Genomic DNA, 18,618 nt, shown 5'->3' with positions numbered 1-18,618 from the left:
CTAAAAGTGAAGATTAAACTCAGGGTAAAGACGGCCCTTGCTAGAGAGTCTTTACTTCTTTTCAGGATCTGCGTGTCCGACTCTTCCAGGTGCAAATATCACAATCCTATTCGATGCTCCTTATAAACATTCCATGATGTGCCGTCTTGCATAGCATGCAAACACCACATCAGTGCATTTAAAAATACATTTGTAGAATAATAAATATGATGAAAACATTGTTGTCACGGGATAACCATATACTGAGGAGCTGCAAACAGTGCTGTATCAGCTACTTACAATACAATTTAACTGAAAGACATATCAAAAGAAGAGCGTCATCATATTAATGTTTCTAGTCAACATAAGAGTTGCACCATAGCAGCTTATGGTGCTTTCTGCTCAGATTGTGCCTCCAATCCCACATTGATTTTTTAATTCTTTGCAGTTTAAAAAACACAATTCGTGCTCAAAGTTAACTTTTTAAAACCATTCAACCTATTACATTTATTTCTCTAACTTGTGAATGTGGTCCATGTTCTCTTTTCCTCATCCCCATCACGATACTCCTTTTCCCGAAATCAGGTTCACTTCTTTATCCAGCCGACCCTTCCAAGGTCACCAAATCTATGAAGCGATTCTGCTTTTTCTCACATTCTCTCTATGTACAAGATACCTTGTATCATTTGAATGGACAGCAGGAGAGTCGGATATTTATGGTTAGTGGGGGTGGGGTTTTGAAGATTAACCTCATTTGACTAAGAGCCGGGGCATCTGGGAGGAAAAGTATTTTAAGGGGGATGAAGTTCACATCTCCTTGGTGAAATTTCTAGATCCTTATTTCATCCTTTCTGTGGATGCAGACTCAGTCGGAACAGAGGTCATAGTCCTCGCTCTGACTTTCAAAGGAACTTCAAATATGCATGGCTTATTTGGCTTTGCCCAGCACGGCTTGCCCGGCAGGGTGAGAATGGCGTTTGTCAGGCGATCGGAAGGGGTGAGGCAATAGTTTATGGTTCAATGGTTTTCATGAAGTCTTCTTGATACGATGAAAGCAGGAAAGGGAAGCTTGTCAATAAGCAAACTTAAGACAAGGTGTGACTCCTAGAAAGATTGACTTGGAAACAACATACAGAAACTCACATATAAAAAGGCCCTGATGAGGCTTGAACTCATGACCCCTGGTTTGCAAGACCAGTGCTCTGCCACTGAGCTACAAGGCCAGCCTGCCTGCAGTATGTAAATCGCTTCACGTATTCTTACTGCGGAATGAAGATATCTATGATTTTGAGACTGTATGGAAATGCAGTTGCATTTGAATGTCTACATGCGTGCACAAATTGAAGAGCATGCTTAAGACACTTTTCTTGGAAGTAGGAAAAACTCCATTTTGATTTGAGAACATAAGAGTATTCACATTTATGACCATACTGATAGCTCTAGTTAGTATGTCCGCAATCAGTGACAGATAAAGAACTCACTTATTAGAAGTGATCTGTCTCTGTGGGGCAGACATATGTCAACAGTCATACACTTGAGATGGCTGAAACTTTAGGAGTAAGAGCTGCTTTCTTATCAGTCTATCTATCCAAACTGGTTAGAAGGCCAGGAGTGAGGGAAAGGCAATCCTCTGGACACTTCATGAAAGATCTAATTTCAATTAAGCACAAAACACTTCCCTTAATTTGACATAATTGCCAAAATGGAATAGTCAGTTGGGCCCTTCTAGTGGATTATGGCTGTGTCTAGAAAGAGAGTGTAATTGTACTACGAGACATGCCCACCTTCAAAAGAGTGTCTGATGGCGTTCCGACAAAGGTGGGATTCGAACCCACGCGTGCAGAGCACAATGGATTAGCAGTCCATCGCCTTAACCACTCGGCCACCTCGTCTGACTTTGGTGACTATGTTTCATTTTTTAGGAAATTCTTACTATGTGCTAATTACAAATAATCATAAGTTTCTCCTAGACTGTGTCAGAACTGGCAAATGTATGTGGTGTTCAATAGACAGAGCACATGATATAGCAGAATTATCAAATCTGTTCCATTAGGACTGTAGTTTTTAATAGTCATGATAACCTTCTAGCATGCGAGTCGATCTTGCACAGTGAATAAGGGAGCAGTGCCAGTATCTACTTGGTCAGCTCTAGATGGCTCAACTGGGGAGATATGAGAACAGTGAGCTCCAGTGGCGCAATTGGTTAGCGCGCGGTACTTATACAGCAGTACATGCATTGAGGCATGCCGAGGTTGTGAGTTCGAGCCTCACCTGGAGCAGCTTGCTGGTTTTTCATAAACCATTTCACTAAAAGTAAAGATTAAACTCAGGGTAAAGACGGCCCTTGCTAGAGAGTCTTTACTTCTTTTCAGGATCTGCGTGTCCGACTCTTCCAGGTGCAAATATCACAATCCTATTCGATGCTCCTTATAAACATTCCATGATGTGCCGTCTTGCATAGCATGCAAACACCACATCAGTGCATTTAAAAATACATTTGTAGAATAATAAATATGATGAAAACATTGTTGTCACGGGATAACCATATACTGAGGAGCTGCAAACAGTGCTGTATCAGCTACTTACAATACAATTTAACTGAAAGACATATCAAAAGAAGAGCGTCATCATATTAATGTTTCTAGTCAACATAAGAGTTGCACCATAGCAGCTTATGGTGCTTTCTGCTCAGATTGTGCCTCCAATCCCACATTGATTTTTTAATTCTTTGCAGTTTAAAAAACACAATTCGTGCTCAAAGTTAACTTTTTAAAACCATTCAACCTATTACATTTATTTCTCTAACTTGTGAATGTGGTCCATGTTCTCTTTTCCTCATCCCCATCACGATACTCCTTTTCCCGAAATCAGGTTCACTTCTTTATCCAGCCGACCCTTCCAAGGTCACCAAATCTATGAAGCGATTCTGCTTTTTCTCACATTCTCTCTATGTACAAGATACCTTGTATCATTTGAATGGACAGCAGGAGAGTCGGATATTTATGGTTAGTGGGGGTGGGGTTTTGAAGATTAACCTCATTTGACTAAGAGCCGGGGCATATGGGAGGAAAAGTATTTTAAGGGGGATGAAGTTCACATCTCCTTGGTGAAATTTCTAGATCCTTATTTCATCCTTTCTGTGGATGCAGACTCAGTCGGAACAGAGGTCATAGTCCTCGCTCTGACTTTCAAAGGAACTTCAAATATGCATGGCTTATTTGGCTTTGCCCGGCAGGGTGAGAATGGCGTTTGTCAGGCGTTCGGAAGGGGTGAGGCAATAGTTTATGGTTCAATGGTTTTCATGAAGTCTTCTTGATACGATGAAAGCAGGAAAGGGAAGCTTGTCAATAAGCAAACTTAAGACAACGTGTGACTCCTAGAAAGAATGAATTGGAAACAACATACAGAAACTCACATATAAAAAGGCCCTGATGAGGCTTGAACTCATGACCCCTGGTTTACAAGACCAGTGCTCTGCCACTGAGCTACAAGGCCAGCCTGCCTGCAGTATGTAAATCGCTTCATGTATTCTTACTGCGGTATGAAGATATCTATGATTTTGAGACTGTATGGAAATGCAGTTTCATTTGAATGTCTACATGCGTGCACAAATTGAGGAGCATGCTTAAGACACTTTTCTTGGAAGTAGGAAGAACTCCATTTTGATTTGAGAACATAAGAGTATTCACATTTATGACCATACTGATAGCTCTAGTTAGTATGTCCGCAATCAGTGACAGATAAAGAACTCACTTATTAGAAGTGATCTGTCTTTGTGGGGCAGACATATGTCAACAGTCATACACTTGAGATGGCTGAAACTTTAGGAGTAAGAGCTGCTTTCTTATCAGTCTATCTATCCAAACTGGTTAGAAGGCCAGGAGTGAGGGAAAGGCAATCCTCTGGACACTTCATGAAAGATCTAATTTCAATTAAGCACAAAACACTTCCCTTAATTTGACATAATTGCCAAAATGGAATAGTCAGTTGGGCCCTTCTAGTGGATTATGGCTGTGCCTTGAAAGAGAGTGTAATTGTACTACGAGACATGCCCACCTTCAAAAGAGTGTCTGATGGCGTTCCGACAAAGGTGGGATTCGAACCCACGCGTGCAGAGCACAATGGATTAGCAGTCCATCACCTTAACCACTCGGCCACCTCGTCTGCCTTAGGTGACTATGTTTCATTTTTTAGGAAATTCTTACTATGTGCTAATTACAAATAATCATAAGTTTCTCCTAGACTGTGTCAGAACTGGCAAATGTATGTGGTGTTCAATAGACAGAGCACATGATATAGCAGAATTATCAAATCTGTTCCATTAGGACTGTAGTTTTTAATAGTCATGATAACATGCTAGCATGTGAGTCGATCTTGCACAGTGAATAAGGGAGCAGTGCCAGTATCTACTTGGTCAGCTCTAGATGGCTCAACTGGGGAGATATGAGAACAGTGAGCTCCAGTGGCGCAATCGGTTAGCGTGCGGTACTTATACAGCAGTACTTGCATTGAGGCATGCCGAGGTTGTGAGTTCGAGCCTCACCTGGAGCAGCTTACTGGTTTTTCATAAACCATTTCACTAAAAGTAAAGATTAAACTCAGGGTAAAGACGGCCCTTGCTAGAGAGTCTTTACTTCTTTTCAGGATCTGCGTGTCCGACTCTTCCAGGTGCAAATATCTCAATCCTATTCGATGCTCCTTATAAACATTCCATGATGTGCCGTCTTGCATAGCATGCAAACACCAATCAGTGCATTTAAAAATACATTTGTAGAATAATAAATATGATGAAAACATTGTTGTCACGGGATAACCATATACTGAGGAGCTGCAAACAGTGCTGTATCAGCTACTTACAATACAATTTAACTGAAAGACATATCAAAAGAAGAGCGTCATCATATTAATGTTTCTAGTCAACATAAGAGTTGCACCATAGCATCTTATGGTGCTTTCTGCTCAGATTGTGCCTCCAATCCCACATTGATTTTTTAATTCTTTGCAGTTTAAAAAACACAATTCGTGCTCAAAGTTAACTTTTTAAAACCATTCAACCTATTACATTTATTTCTCTAACTTGTGAATGTGGTCCATGTTCTCTTTTCCTCATCCCCAGCACGATACTCCTTTTCCCGAAATCAGGTTCACTTCTTTATCCAGCCGACCCTTCCAAGGTCACCAAATCTATGAAGCGATTCTGCTTTTTCTCACATTCTCTCTATGTACAAGATACCTTGTATCATTTGAATGGACAGCAGGAGAGTCGGATATTTATGGTTAGTGGGGGTGGGGTTTTGAAGATTAACCTCATTTGACTAAGAGCCGGGGCATCTGGGAGGAAAAGTATTTTAAGGGGGATGAAGTTCACATCTCCTTGGTGAAATTTCTAGATCCTTATTTCATCCTTTCTGTGGATGCAGACTCAGTCGGAACAGAGGTCATAGTCCTCGCTCTGACTTTCAAAGGAACTTCAAATATGCATGGCTTATTTGGCTTTGCCCGGCGGGGTGAGAATGGCGTTTGTCAGGCGATCGGAAGGGGTGAGGCAATAGTTTATGGTTCAATGGTTTTCATGAAGTCTTCTTGATACGATGAAAGCAGGAAAGGGAAGCTTGTCAATAAGCAAACTTAAGACAAGGTGTGACTCCTAGAAAGATTGACTTGGAAACAACATACAGAAACTCACATATAAAAAGGCCCTGATGAGGCTTAAACTCATGACCCCTGGTTTACAAGACCAGTGCTCTGCCACTGAGCTACAAGGCCAGCCTGCCTGCAGTATGTAAATCGCTTCATGTATTCTTACTGCGGTATGAAGATATCTATGATTTTGAGACTGTATGGAAATGCAGTTGCATTTGAATGTCTACATGCGTGCACAAATTGAAGAGCATGCTTAAGACACTTTTCTTGGAAGTAGGAAAAACTCCATTTTGATTTGAGAACATAAGAGTATTCACATTTATGACCATACTGATAGCTCTAGTTAGTATGTCCGCAATCAGTGACAGATAAAGAACTCACTTATTAGAAGTGATCTGTCTCTGTGGGGCAGACATATGTCAACAGTCATACACTTGAGATGGCTGAAACTTTAGGAGTAAGAGCTGCTTTCTTATCAGTCTATCTATCCAAACTGGTTAGAAGGCCAGGAGTGAGGGAAAGGCAATCCTCTGGACACTTCATGAAAGATCTAATTTCAATTAAGCACAAAACACTTCCCTTAATTTGACATAATTGCCAAAATGGAATAGTCAGTTGGGCCCTTCTAGTGGATTATGGCTGTGTCTTGAAAGAGAGTGTAATTGTACTACGAGACATGCCCACCTTCAAAAGAGTGTCTGATGGCGTTCCGACGAAGATGGGATTCGAACCCACGCGTGCAGAGCACAATGGATTAGCAGTCCATCGCCTTAACCACTCGGCCACCTCGTCTGCCTTAGGTGACTATGTTTCATTTTTTAGGAAATTCTTACTATGTGCTAATTACAAATAATCATAAGTTTCTCCTAGACTGTGTCAGAACTGGCAAATGTATGTGGTGTTCAATAGACAGAGCACATGATATAGCAGAATTATCAAATCTGTTCTATTAGGACTGTAGTTTTTAATAGTCATGATAACATGCTAGCATGTGAGTCGATCTTGCACAGTGAATAAGGGAGCAGTGCCAGTATCTACTTGGTCAGCTCTAGATGGCTCAACTGGGGAGATATGAGAAAAGTGAGCTCCAGTGGCGCAATCGGTTAGCACGCGGTACTTATACAGCAGTACATGCATTGAGGCATGCCGAGGTTGTGAGTTCGAGCCTCACCTGGAGCAGCTTACTGGTTTTTCATAAACCATTTCACTAAAAGTAAAGATTAAACTCAGGGTAAAGACGGCCCTTGCTAGAGAGTCTTTACTTCTTTTCAGGATCTGCGTGTCCGACTCTTCCAGGTGCAAATATCACAATCCTATTCGATGCTCCTTATAAACATTCCATGATGTGCCGTCTTGCATAGCATGCAAACACCACATCAGTGCATTTAAAAATACATTTGTAGAATAATAAATATGATGAAAACATTGTTGTCACGGGATAACCATATACTGAGGAGCTGCAAACAGTGCTGTATCAGCTACTTACAATACAATTTAACTGAAAGACATATCAAAAGAAGAGCGTCATCATATTAATGTTTCTAGTCAACATAAGAGTTGCACCATAGCATCTTATGGTGCTTTCTGCTCAGATTGTGCCTCCAATCCCACATTGATTTTTTAATTCTTTGCAGTTTAAAAAACACAATTCGTGCTCAAAGTTAACTTTTTAAAACCATTCAACCTATTACATTTATTTCTCTAACTTGTGAATGTGGTCCATGTTCTCTTTTCCTCATCCCCAGCACGATACTCCTTTTCCCGAAATCAGGTTCACTTCTTTATCCAGCCGACCCTTCCAAGGTCACCAAATCTATGAAGCGATTCTGCTTTTTCTCACATTCTCTCTATGTACAAGATACCTTGTATCATTTGAATGGACAGCAGGAGAGTCGGATATTTATGGTTAGTGGGGGTGGGGTTTTGAAGATTAACCTCATTTGACTAAGAGCCGGGGCATCTGGGAGGAAAAGTATTTTAAGGGGGATGAAGTTCACATCTCCTTGGTGAAATTTCTAGATCCTTATTTCATCCTTTCTGTGGATGCAGACTCAGTCGGAACAGAGGTCATAGTCCTCGCTCTGACTTTCAAAGGAACTTCAAATATGCATGGCTTATTTGGCTTTGCCCGGCGGGGTGAGAATGGCGTTTGTCAGGCGATCGGAAGGGGTGAGGCAATAGTTTATGGTTCAATGGTTTTCATGAAGTCTTCTTGATACGATGAAAGCAGGAAAGGGAAGCTTGTCAATAAGCAAACTTAAGACAAGGTGTGACTCCTAGAAAGATTGACTTGGAAACAACATACAGAAACTCACATATAAAAAGGCCCTGATGAGGCTTAAACTCATGACCCCTGGTTTACAAGACCAGTGCTCTGCCACTGAGCTACAAGGCCAGCCTGCCTGCAGTATGTAAATCGCTTCATGTATTCTTACTGCGGTATGAAGATATCTATGATTTTGAGACTGTATGGAAATGCAGTTGCATTTGAATGTCTACATGCGTGCACAAATTGAAGAGCATGCTTAAGACACTTTTCTTGGAAGTAGGAAAAACTCCATTTTGATTTGAGAACATAAGAGTATTCACATTTATGACCATACTGATAGCTCTAGTTAGTATGTCCGCAATCAGTGACAGATAAAGAACTCACTTATTAGAAGTGATCTGTCTCTGTGGGGCAGACATATGTCAACAGTCATACACTTGAGATGGCTGAAACTTTAGGAGTAAGAGCTGCTTTCTTATCAGTCTATCTATCCAAACTGGTTAGAAGGCCAGGAGTGAGGGAAAGGCAATCCTCTGGACACTTCATGAAAGATCTAATTTCAATTAAGCACAAAACACTTCCCTTAATTTGACATAATTGCCAAAATGGAATAGTCAGTTGGGCCCTTCTAGTGGATTATGGCTGTGTCTTGAAAGAGAGTGTAATTGTACTACGAGACATGCCCACCTTCAAAAGAGTGTCTGATGGCGTTCCGACGAAGATGGGATTCGAACCCACGCGTGCAGAGCACAATGGATTAGCAGTCCATCGCCTTAACCACTCGGCCACCTCGTCTGCCTTAGGTGACTATGTTTCATTTTTTAGGAAATTCTTACTATGTGCTAATTACAAATAATCATAAGTTTCTCCTAGACTGTGTCAGAACTGGCAAATGTATGTGGTGTTCAATAGACAGAGCACATGATATAGCAGAATTATCAAATCTGTTCTATTAGGACTGTAGTTTTTAATAGTCATGATAACATGCTAGCATGTGAGTCGATCTTGCACAGTGAATAAGGGAGCAGTGCCAGTATCTACTTGGTCAGCTCTAGATGGCTCAACTGGGGAGATATGAGAAAAGTGAGCTCCAGTGGCGCAATCGGTTAGCACGCGGTACTTATACAGCAGTACATGCATTGAGGCATGCCGAGGTTGTGAGTTCGAGCCTCACCTGGAGCAGCTTACTGGTTTTTCATAAACCATTTCACTAAAAGTAAAGATTAAACTCAGGGTAAAGACGGCCCTTGCTAGAGAGTCTTTACTTCTTTTCAGGATCTGCGTGTCCGACTCTTCCAGGTGCAAATATCACAATCCTATTCGATGCTCCTTATAAACATTCCATGATGTGCCGTCTTGCATAGCATGCAAACACCACATCAGTGCATTTAAAAATACATTTGTAGAATAATAAATATGATGAAAACATTGTTGTCACGGGATAACCATATACTGAGGAGCTGCAAACAGTGCTGTATCAGCTACTTACAATACAATTTAACTGAAAGACATATCAAAAGAAGAGCGTCATCATATTAATGTTTCTAGTCAACATAAGAGTTGCACCATAGCAGCTTATGGTGCTTTCTGCTCAGATTGTGCCTCCAATCCCACATTGATTTTTTAGTTCGTTGCAGTTTAAAAAACACAATTCGTGCTCAAAGTTAACTTTTTAAAACCATTCAACCTATTACATTTATTTCTCTAACTTGTGAATGTGGTCCATGTTCTCTTTTCCTCATCCCCATCACGATACTCCTTTTCCCGAAATCAGGTCCACTTCTTTATCCAGCCGACCCTTCCAAGGTCACCAAATCTATGAAGCGATTCTGCTTTTTCTCACATTCTCTCTATGTACAAGATACCTTGTATCATTTGAATGGACAGCAGGAGAGTCGGATATTTATGGTTAGTGGGGGTGGGGTTTTGAAGATTAACCTCATTTGACTAAGAGCCGGGGCATCTGGGAGGAAAAGTATTTTAAGGGGGATGAAGTTCACATCTCCTTGGTGAAATTTCTAGATCCTTATTTCATCCTTTCTGTGGATGCAGACTCAGTCGGAACAGAGGTCATAGTCCTCGCTCTGACTTTCAAAGGAACTTCAAATATGCATGGCTTATTTGGCTTTGCCCGGCGGGGTGAGAATGGCGTTTGTCAGGCGATCGGAAGGGGTGAGGCAATAGTTTATGGTTCAATGGTTTTCATGAAGTCTTCTTGATACGATGAAAGCAGGAAAGGGAAGCTTGTCAATAAGCAAACTTAAGACAAGGTGTGACTCCTAGAAAGATTGACTTGGAAACAACATACAGAAACTCACATATAAAAAGGCCCTGATGAGGCTTAAACTCATGACCCCTGGTTTACAAGACCAGTGCTCTGCCACTGAGCTACAAGGCCAGCCTGCCTGCAGTATGTAAATCGCTTCATGTATTCTTACTGCGGTATGAAGATATCTATGATTTTGAGACTGTATGGAAATGCAGTTGCATTTGAATGTCTACATGCGTGCACAAATTGAAGAGCATGCTTAAGACACTTTTCTTGGAAGTAGGAAAAACTCCATTTTGATTTGAGAACATAAGAGTATTCACATTTATGACCATACTGATAGCTCTAGTTAGTATGTCCGCAATCAGTGACAGATAAAGAACTCACTTATTAGAAGTGATCTGTCTCTGTGGGGCAGACATATGTCAACAGTCATACACTTGAGATGGCTGAAACTTTAGGAGTAAGAGCTGCTTTCTTATCAGTCTATCTATCCAAACTGGTTAGAAGGCCAGGAGTGAGGGAAAGGCAATCCTCTGGACACTTCATGAAAGATCTAATTTCAATTAAGCACAAAACACTTCCCTTAATTTGACATAATTGCCAAAATGGAATAGTCAGTTGGGCCCTTCTAGTGGATTATGGCTGTGTCTTGAAAGAGAGTGTAATTGTACTACGAGACATGCCCACCTTCAAAAGAGTGTCTGATGGCGTTCCGACGAAGATGGGATTCGAACCCACGCGTGCAGAGCACAATGGATTAGCAGTCCATCGCCTTAACCACTCGGCCACCTCGTCTGCCTTAGGTGACTATGTTTCATTTTTTAGGAAATTCTTACTATGTGCTAATTACAAATAATCATAAGTTTCTCCTAGACTGTGTCAGAACTGGCAAATGTATGTGGTGTTCAATAGACAGAGCACATGATATAGCAGAATTATCAAATCTGTTCCATTAGGACTGTAGTTTTTAATAGTCATGATAACATGCTAGCATGTGAGTCGATCTTGCACAGTGAATAAGGGAGCAGTGCCAGTATCTACTTGGTCAGCTCTAGATGGCTCAACTGGGTAGATATGAGAAAAGTGAGCTCCAGTGGCGCAATCGGTTAGCACGCGGTACTTATACAGCAGTACATGCATTGAGGCATGCCGAGGTTGTGAGTTCGAGCCTCACCTGGAGCAGCTTACTGGTGTTTCATAAACCATTTCACTAAAAGTAAAGATTAAACTCAGGGTAAAGACGGCCCTTGCTAGAGAGTCTTTACTTCTTTTCAGGATCTGCGTGTCTGACTCTTCCAGGTGCAAATATCACAATCCTATTCGATGCTCCTTATAAACATTCCATGATGTGCCGTCTTGCATAGCATGCAAACACCACATCAGTGCATTTAAAAATACATTTGTAGAATAATAAATATGATGAAAACATTGTTGTCACGGGATAACCATATACTGAGGAGCTGCAAACAGTGCTGTATCAGCTACTTACAATCAGTGGCGGCTGGTGACATTTGAAACTGGTGGGGCATAAAAAGCTAATCACACTGCACCGTAGCGAGTGCGCGTAGCGAGCGCGCGTAGCGCGCGAGTCCGAACCCTCTAAGGAGGGTTCGGGGGGAATTCCCCCCGAGAAAATTTTGAAAAAAGAGTGGACAAATGGTGCATTTTCAAGCAAATCTGTGAAAGCAGGAAGGTTAATAAAGCAATTGTGAAAGTGCAGTTATTACATTAATAAAGTGGTGTCATATAACATAGGTAGCTGCTTATTCATCTTCATCATAACCACAGAGCTTCATAATAGACTTTGAAACACATTGCATTGGTTAGTACCTCACAGATGCAACAAATACAAATTCAAAGGAAGACTGAAAACTGGTATTTTGTTGTTTTTGTCATTGCATCCAGATATATGATACAACAAGTAACATCATACTTACAAGAAGTCAGGACTACTGGCTTTGTCGATGGTTGTTAGTTGCAAAAGAAAAATAAGCAGCAACTGTGGCTTGTATATAACAATGAAAAAGCTTCCACATAAAGCCCTGGTGACGGTTATTTTACAATTTCTAGAAGAAGCTAGTCTTACACTCCAAGTGTGGAAAAGGAATGGAGTAAGCAGTGAAAACAGCCAGTCCCACAAGTCACAGAAGGGTCTGAGAGGTAAGGAGTAAACAAGAGGGCAAAAGAGTCAGGAAGGAAAGAAGAGCAGCGTGAGAAATGAGGGGGTGAAACATTAGGAGGCATTTCCGAGGAGGAGGGAAGACGCTTTCCTTGGCATGACGGTGGGGGAAGGTATATGATGTTACTCTTTTTGAATGCGATCATTAAAATTATTATCGTTTAATCATGGGTGTTCTGCACATATGCTTTGCCTTTCCTGCTGACAACTGAGACTTCACTGCCCATTATCGGGCAGATAATATTTAAAGTGAGCTACAAATCTGGGTCTACCATTTTTACCAAGCTCGAAAATCAGAATTTGTTTCAGTAAGAAGACATGGAGAGTCACTGTCTCAATTACATCGGGTCAAGAAAAAGGTACATAAAGATAATGTCTGATGTAATCAAAAAATAGCTTTCACCTAGAAAAACAAACAATACTTCCAGGGATATTATATCACATCACTTCCTGTGATATTTGGCACCGTAAAGCTTCATGTTCATGGCATGTTACTACAACTTTCATAGGCAGAGATACAAATATGTACCTTTGCTTCCTTTAGATTATCAATTATATAACTGAGTAAGGTCAGGGAATTCATAAACCAGATGATCCTTTAAAAAAACTCAGTGACCCCCAGGGTGCATCCCGTAAATTGTAAAATGAAAAAGAAAAAGAGAATCTAGTTGCAAAATGAACAGCATTATTCCATGCAAATTCCACTGAGGCAATAACACCTTCCAATTACAGAGAGACAATTTAACATAACACTAGAGGTTCTGTTCCGAAATGTTGGTTTGCCCTTGGTCTGCGAGTTAAACCCCGATGAAAGTGCTTGTTCAATTGCCAGGCAAAAGGAATCTCCAAAGACTAGAAACATTTTGTTCGTCATGATCAGAAAAGATCTTAGTGGGTATATCATGCAAACAAACAATATAATGTAAAAAAAGTGTGTTTTCAAGTACTGTTTGAGAGAACCAGGTGAAATGAACCTTATTACTCAAGTATCAGCAGTTCTCTAATAACTGAACAACCTTCAGAACAAGGTAAATTGGTGACAAAATCAGTAGCAATGGCTTGCCAATGGTGAATGGCTATATTCTAGCATGTGGCTAGGTGGTTTTGTACTACATGGACTAGAACATTTACATTGGGAACCATTTCCGCCAACAGAACTGATTTGAAGAGGAAGCTGTAAAGACAGCTGAGTGAAGTCAGCTGTTGTAGGGTTTCACCTCACCTCATTAAAGAAGTCACCATCTCTCACCACCAAACAACACCTCTGGAAGTAACAGCAGAAAGGCAATTCAAAATCTGAAGGCAGTCCGCCATGTAAATTCTAGCACATACTGCAGATTAACACCTAGACCAGTAAACTCCACAGTCCTCGTGGGGGTGGGGGTCAACAAATGAGGGAAGGAAGCAGCCCCAACCTCCGAGGCAGAGCGGCAGGCAAGTGTGATTATTTGTTGAATTAATGTTTGGTGCTTGTTTGAAAATGTGGCAATGAGTGTTGTGAATGGATGTGTGTGAGTGAGTGAGTGCAGGTGTGTGAGTGAGTGTGTATTTGTGTGTGTCCTGTCCACCCTCTTCCGCCTAAAATGACTGGCCGCCACTGCGTGGTTATCAACACAATGTAGGAGGGGCGTGACAGGCCTCACAATGTGGGAGGGGGACGGGGCAAGCAACAATTCAAGAGAGTGGCAGGGGGGTGGGGCAATGAGCAATACGGGAAGGGGGCAGTGGGATGGGGCAAGGAATGAGTCAGAGCTGAGGCAATCAACATGTCGGGGTAGGGCAAGCAACAACATGAGCAGGGGTATGGACAAGTATTGTGAGGGGACTGGTGCAAGCGATAATGCAGGAGGGTGGTGGGGTTACCACTGACAGCAGGAGAAGGGCAGGAGGGTGCAAGCAACATACATGAGGGACAGTGAGATCTGGTGGGAGGAGGCCAGGAACAATGGACAGCGGAAGGAAGGTAGAGGGAGGCAAGCAGCATTACAGACAGGCAGTGAAAGCGCGAGCAGTGTAAGGATACTGAGCAAAAAAGTCAATCAATGGTTTGCAATAAGCAGACTCTACTCCACCCCTCCCCTCCTCCCATATAGGTCAACAAAATATCTTGCTATGCACATCTGATCCGATATCTAAAAAGCTGTATTCCAGCAATCAGAATAAATATTTCTGTCTAAGGTAAAACTGCTTTTCACAGAGGTAACTCTTAGTTATATCTCCGTTTTGATCACTGAAACAGAACTAGTTTGCATGCTGATTTGATTTGTTGTAACGGGGGCCTTCTGCCACTTAATTCCCAGACAGAACAATTTATTGATTGTTCAAAATGACACTCGCCCAATGTGCCCACAGTTTTCCTGAGCCCAGACTTACGGAAAGAGGATTCATTTTATGCAATAAGATACGAGAAAGCGATTAAGTGTCAAAGTGGTTTTAGCATCAGAAAATAGCTGCTCTTCTTATTTCCGGTTATTTTTTTATGCGCTGATCCCACCAGGATATTAATTGACATTTCCAGTGCGTGAAACACATGGTAATGGTCCGGCATCTCTGCAGCGTGATGCATTATTAGTTGGTGCAGTTGTGGTTTGTCTTACACTATTACACATCAATGTACTGAATTGTGTGAAACAAGAGACTTAACAAGCTATCCAAAACCTCATCTCAATACGGTGAGCCGAGAATACCTGCTGAGCCATGAATATTATAGTGCGGCTGTTTTCATATGTGCGCGCCTCTTGCAAAGCATAATATTTCCACCTGGACCCGAACCACTGCGTGTTGCACGAAAAGTCCGAAAAATATCAATTTCAGGTACAGCAGGTGCAGGGTTGTCGTTAACTTTGCCTGGAGAGCCGGTGACTGGATGTTGGCTCTTCGCATCTGACATGTTATAGTATATGACTAAACACGCCGTCCAACAGCGATTTGAGTACATTATTTGCATTTAACATAACGCTGCCATCGAAATGGTTTTGCGTGCTTGGGGGAATGAGAGACATTTTATCAAACTACTGGTGCTGTTTTGTGTCAGTTTCAGAAATGACAGCCGCTTTTCAGACGCGAAATAGGCCTCGATTGAGGCATTGTGTTCTAAGCATATTATTAAAAAGACTTGTGTTTGTATTTTTCAGGTCCATACCTGCACACAGGTCCGGTAGGATTAAAATTTCACAACTGACCTGAACGCTCCAATGACAGACTCGACGCCGGCGACTAGGTGAAGTGTGAGGCCTCAGACCAGACAGTCTCTGTCCCTCATGCGCACTTACTAGTATGATGAAACTTCTCTCTGTAGTGTACTCGATCGATGACGTCTTCCCACCAACGCAGATTACAACAAGCACCAGGCGGTCCATCCGTTGTAGGCACAAACTGCGAGTCAGTCACGACGACGCACGAGTCACATGGTCCACTCTCCTTACCTTCGTGCTGATGATCTATTTTCACTATCCCTTCACTAGTTTTTTGCTGTTGTGTGGCAGCAGTGGTGCGCCACGCGCGGTGACATCACTGCAGCTTAGGGAAATGGCCAATCACAAACGACATGGCTGATTATAGCCATATGTGATTGGCCATATTGTGCGGCCCTCAGCCAACACCCACGCGCGGTCCCATCATGCTGCACCAGCCAATCCTGGCGCATTGTTATCAGCGCCACTGGCGCCAGGATTGGCCTACGAGCAGGAGACTATCTGCCCTAAATGAGCCCGGGCCCCGGAGTCCTGCTATGTCTGTGTGTGCTAGAGAGAGGGAGGGGGAGGGAAGGGCTACACTGTGCGCATGCGCGGGGAAGTCAAAATATTGACGACTCCGGGTTTTAGCTTGCGCAGTCACTGCCTGCTGCCTGTCTGTGTGCTCACGCTGCCTGCCTGCCTGTCACTCTCTCTGCTGCAGCCCCGCCCCCCACGGCCCACTACCTTATGGATGCCCGATTCAGTCGGGCTGGTCCCGGAACGGTCGCGCGCAGTGCTCGGGTGCCTGAGTCAGTGCGCATTTATTTTAAAATAAGTTAACTTAATGATTGATTGGCAGTGCGGGTGCGGTCGTCCATGGGATAGTGGGGCAACGCCCCAACGCCCCCAATGGACGCACCGCCACTGCTTACAATACAATTTAACTGAAAGACATATCAAAAGAAGAGCGTCATCATATTAATGTTTCTAGTCAACATAAGAGTTGCACCATAGCAGCTTATGGTGCTTTCTGCTCAGATTGTGCCTCCAATCCCACATTGATTTTTTAATTCTTTGCAGTTTAAAAACACAATTCGTGCTCAAAGTTAACTTTTTAAAACCATTCAACCTATTACATTTATTTCTCTAACTTGTGAATGTGGTCCATGTTCTCTTTTCCTCATCCCCATCACGATACTCCTTTTCCCGAAATCAGGTTCACTTCTTTATCCAGCCGACCCTTCCAAGGTCACCAAATCTATGAAGCGATTCTGCTTTTTCTCACATTCTCTCTATGTACAAGATACCTTGTATCATTTGAATGGACAGCAGGAGAGTCGGATATTTATGGTTAGTGGGGGTGGGGTTTTGAAGATTAACCTCATTTGACTAAGAGCCGGGGCATCTGGGACGAAAAGTATTTTAAGGGGGATGAAGTTCACATCTCCTTAGTGAAATTTCTAGATCCTTATTTCATCCTTTCTGTGGATGCAGACTCAGTCGGAACAGAGGTCATAGTCCTCGCTCTGACTTTCAAAGGAACTTCAAATATGCATGGCTTATTTGGCTTTGCCCGGCGGGGTGAGAATGGCATTTGTCAGGCGATCGGAAGGGGTGAGGCAATAGTTTATGGTTCAATGGTTTTCATGAAGTCTTCTTGATACGATGAAAGCAGGAAAGGGAAGCTTGTCAATAAGCAAACTTAAGACAACGTGTGACTCCTAGAAAGAATGACTTGGAAACAACATACAGAAACTCACATATAAAAAGGCCCTGATGAGGCTTGAACTCATGACCCCTGGTTTACAAGACCAGTGCTCTGCCACTGAGCTACAAGGCCAGCCTGCCTGCAGTATGTAAATCGCTTCATGTATTCTTACTGCGGTATGAAGATATCTATGATTTTGAGACTCTGTATGGAAATGCAGTTGCATTTGAATGTCTACATGCGTGCACAAATTGAAGAGCATGCTTAAGACACTTTTCTTGGAAGTAGGAAAAACTCCATTTTGATTTGAGAACATAAGAGTATTCACATTTATGACCATACTGATAGCTCTAGTTAGTATGTCCGCAATCAGTGACAGATAAAGAACTCACTTATTAGAAGTGATCTGTCTCTGTGGGGCAGACATATGTCAACAGTCATACACTTGAGATGGCTGAAACTTTAGGAGTAAGAGCTGCTTTCTTATCAGTCTATCTATCCAAACTGGTTAGAAGGCCAGGAGTGAGGGAAAGGCAATCCTCTGGACACTTCATGAAAGATCTAATTTCAATTAAGCACAAAACACTTCCCTTAATTTGACATAATTGCCAAAATGGAATAGTCAGTTGGGCCCTTCTAGTGGATTATGGCTGTGTCTTGAAAGAGAGTGTAATTGTACTACGAGACATGCCCACCTTCAAAAGAGTGTCTGATGGCGTTCCGACAACGGTGGGATTCGAACCCACGCGTGCAGAGCACAATGGATTAGCAGTCCATCGCCTTAACCACTCGGCAACCTCGTCTGCCTTAGGTGACTATGTTTCATTTTTTAGGAAATTCTTACTATGTGCTAATTACAAATAATCATCAGTTTCTCCTAGACTGTGTCAGAACTGGCAAATGTATGTGGTGTTCAATAGACAGAGCACATGATATAGCAGAATTATCAAATCTGTTCCATTAGGACTGTAGTTTTTAATAGTCATGATAACATGCTAGCATGTGAGTCGATCTTGCACAGTGAATAAGGGAGCAGTGCCAGTATCTACTTGGTCAGCTCTAGATGGCTCAACTGGGGAAATATGAGAACAGTGACCTCCAGTGGCGCAATCGGTTAGCACGCGGTACTTATACAGCAGTACATGCATTGAGGCATGCCGAGGTTGTGAGTTCGAGCCTCACCTGGAACAGCTTACTGGTTTTTCATAAACCATTTCACTGAAAGTAAAGATTAAACTCAGGGTAAAGACGGCCCTTGCTAGAGAGTCTTTACTTCTTTTCAGGATCTGCGTGTCTGACTCTTCCAGGTGCAAATATCACAATCCTATTCGATGCTCCTTATAAACATTCCATGATGTGCCGTCTTGCATAGCATGCAAACACCACATCAGT

At 42.3% G+C, this 18,618-nt stretch overlaps 17 non-coding genes across 17 annotated transcripts; 5 read left to right on the top strand and 12 right to left on the bottom strand.

The window, feature by feature from the left end:
- Positions 1 to 1,130: 1,130 nt before the first annotated feature.
- On the bottom strand, positions 1,131 to 1,202 carry TRNAA-UGC (transfer RNA alanine (anticodon UGC)). The gene has a single exon. It is a non-coding gene; the product is annotated as a tRNA-Ala (tRNA).
- Positions 1,203 to 1,789: 587 nt separating this feature from the next.
- TRNAS-GCU (transfer RNA serine (anticodon GCU)) lies at positions 1,790 to 1,871 on the bottom strand. Its single transcript has one exon. It is a non-coding gene; the product is annotated as a tRNA-Ser (tRNA).
- A 292-nt stretch (positions 1,872 to 2,163) lies between these two features.
- Positions 2,164 to 2,258, top strand: TRNAI-UAU (transfer RNA isoleucine (anticodon UAU)). Its single transcript has 2 exons — positions 2,164 to 2,201; positions 2,223 to 2,258. It is a non-coding gene; the product is annotated as a tRNA-Ile (tRNA).
- Positions 2,259 to 3,402: 1,144 nt separating this feature from the next.
- TRNAT-UGU (transfer RNA threonine (anticodon UGU)) lies at positions 3,403 to 3,474 on the bottom strand. The gene has a single exon. It is a non-coding gene; the product is annotated as a tRNA-Thr (tRNA).
- Positions 3,475 to 4,061: 587 nt separating this feature from the next.
- On the bottom strand, positions 4,062 to 4,143 carry TRNAS-GCU (transfer RNA serine (anticodon GCU)). Its single transcript has one exon. It is a non-coding gene; the product is annotated as a tRNA-Ser (tRNA).
- A 292-nt stretch (positions 4,144 to 4,435) lies between these two features.
- Positions 4,436 to 4,530, top strand: TRNAI-UAU (transfer RNA isoleucine (anticodon UAU)). The gene is made up of 2 exons: positions 4,436 to 4,473; positions 4,495 to 4,530. It is a non-coding gene; the product is annotated as a tRNA-Ile (tRNA).
- Positions 4,531 to 5,673: 1,143 nt separating this feature from the next.
- On the bottom strand, positions 5,674 to 5,745 carry TRNAT-UGU (transfer RNA threonine (anticodon UGU)). The gene has a single exon. It is a non-coding gene; the product is annotated as a tRNA-Thr (tRNA).
- Positions 5,746 to 6,332: 587 nt separating this feature from the next.
- On the bottom strand, positions 6,333 to 6,414 carry TRNAS-GCU (transfer RNA serine (anticodon GCU)). Its single transcript has one exon. It is a non-coding gene; the product is annotated as a tRNA-Ser (tRNA).
- A 292-nt stretch (positions 6,415 to 6,706) lies between these two features.
- TRNAI-UAU (transfer RNA isoleucine (anticodon UAU)) lies at positions 6,707 to 6,801 on the top strand. The gene is made up of 2 exons: positions 6,707 to 6,744; positions 6,766 to 6,801. It is a non-coding gene; the product is annotated as a tRNA-Ile (tRNA).
- A 1,144-nt stretch (positions 6,802 to 7,945) lies between these two features.
- Positions 7,946 to 8,017, bottom strand: TRNAT-UGU (transfer RNA threonine (anticodon UGU)). Its single transcript has one exon. It is a non-coding gene; the product is annotated as a tRNA-Thr (tRNA).
- A 587-nt stretch (positions 8,018 to 8,604) lies between these two features.
- TRNAS-GCU (transfer RNA serine (anticodon GCU)) lies at positions 8,605 to 8,686 on the bottom strand. Its single transcript has one exon. It is a non-coding gene; the product is annotated as a tRNA-Ser (tRNA).
- Positions 8,687 to 8,978: 292 nt separating this feature from the next.
- TRNAI-UAU (transfer RNA isoleucine (anticodon UAU)) lies at positions 8,979 to 9,073 on the top strand. Its single transcript has 2 exons — positions 8,979 to 9,016; positions 9,038 to 9,073. It is a non-coding gene; the product is annotated as a tRNA-Ile (tRNA).
- Positions 9,074 to 10,217: 1,144 nt separating this feature from the next.
- Positions 10,218 to 10,289, bottom strand: TRNAT-UGU (transfer RNA threonine (anticodon UGU)). Its single transcript has one exon. It is a non-coding gene; the product is annotated as a tRNA-Thr (tRNA).
- Positions 10,290 to 10,876: 587 nt separating this feature from the next.
- Positions 10,877 to 10,958, bottom strand: TRNAS-GCU (transfer RNA serine (anticodon GCU)). Its single transcript has one exon. It is a non-coding gene; the product is annotated as a tRNA-Ser (tRNA).
- A 292-nt stretch (positions 10,959 to 11,250) lies between these two features.
- Positions 11,251 to 11,345, top strand: TRNAI-UAU (transfer RNA isoleucine (anticodon UAU)). The gene is made up of 2 exons: positions 11,251 to 11,288; positions 11,310 to 11,345. It is a non-coding gene; the product is annotated as a tRNA-Ile (tRNA).
- A 5,941-nt stretch (positions 11,346 to 17,286) lies between these two features.
- On the bottom strand, positions 17,287 to 17,358 carry TRNAT-UGU (transfer RNA threonine (anticodon UGU)). Its single transcript has one exon. It is a non-coding gene; the product is annotated as a tRNA-Thr (tRNA).
- Positions 17,359 to 17,947: 589 nt separating this feature from the next.
- TRNAS-GCU (transfer RNA serine (anticodon GCU)) lies at positions 17,948 to 18,029 on the bottom strand. Its single transcript has one exon. It is a non-coding gene; the product is annotated as a tRNA-Ser (tRNA).
- Between the last annotated feature and the right edge of the window lie 589 nt (positions 18,030 to 18,618).

The sequence above is a fragment of the Lissotriton helveticus genome, chromosome 5_1, assembly GCF_964261635.1.
Source record: "Lissotriton helveticus chromosome 5_1, aLisHel1.1, whole genome shotgun sequence".
NCBI classification, from domain to species: domain Eukaryota; kingdom Metazoa; phylum Chordata; class Amphibia; order Caudata; family Salamandridae; genus Lissotriton; species Lissotriton helveticus.
Note: the sequence above shows the minus strand (reverse complement) of the source record. Positions and strands in the feature narration are given on the sequence as shown.